Source organism: Terrapene carolina, unplaced genomic scaffold, assembly GCF_002925995.2.
Source record: "Terrapene carolina triunguis isolate 2854851 unplaced genomic scaffold, T_m_triunguis-2.0 Scaffold193, whole genome shotgun sequence".
Taxonomy (NCBI): Eukaryota; Metazoa; Chordata; order Testudines; family Emydidae; genus Terrapene; species Terrapene triunguis.
This window is the reverse complement of record NW_020664544.1, coordinates 7,608,966-7,609,228: the sequence shown is the minus strand read 5'-3', so window position 1 is coordinate 7,609,228 and position 263 is coordinate 7,608,966. Positions and strand designations below refer to the sequence as shown.

The 263-nt window shown below is 82.9% G+C and overlaps 1 protein-coding gene across 5 annotated transcripts in view; it reads left to right on the top strand.

The window, feature by feature from the left end:
- Window positions 1-263, top strand: part of UBTF (upstream binding transcription factor) — a 28,801-nt gene that overhangs the window by 1,602 nt on the left and 26,936 nt on the right. The gene's annotated exons all lie outside the window — the stretch shown is intronic.

The window sequence follows — 263 nt, the reverse complement described above, 5'->3', positions numbered from 1 at the left end:
TGCCCAGGCTGGTTCCCCTCCCCGCCGGCCGGGCGCGGGGCTCCGGCCCCCCGCTGGGGTGGGTGGTTCTGGGCTGGGCGGCGGCGAGACGCTCCCCGGGGGTCGGTGCGGGGCGGACGCGCAGCCCGGCTCTGCCCGCAGCTGCCCGGACGCCCCCAGCCGGGCATCCAGCGCGGCGCTCCCCGCCTCCTCCTCCCCTGCCCCCAGCGGCTCCGGCGAGGCTGCGGCTGCCGCGGCTCCGGCGAGTCCTTCCCCCGCCCCCC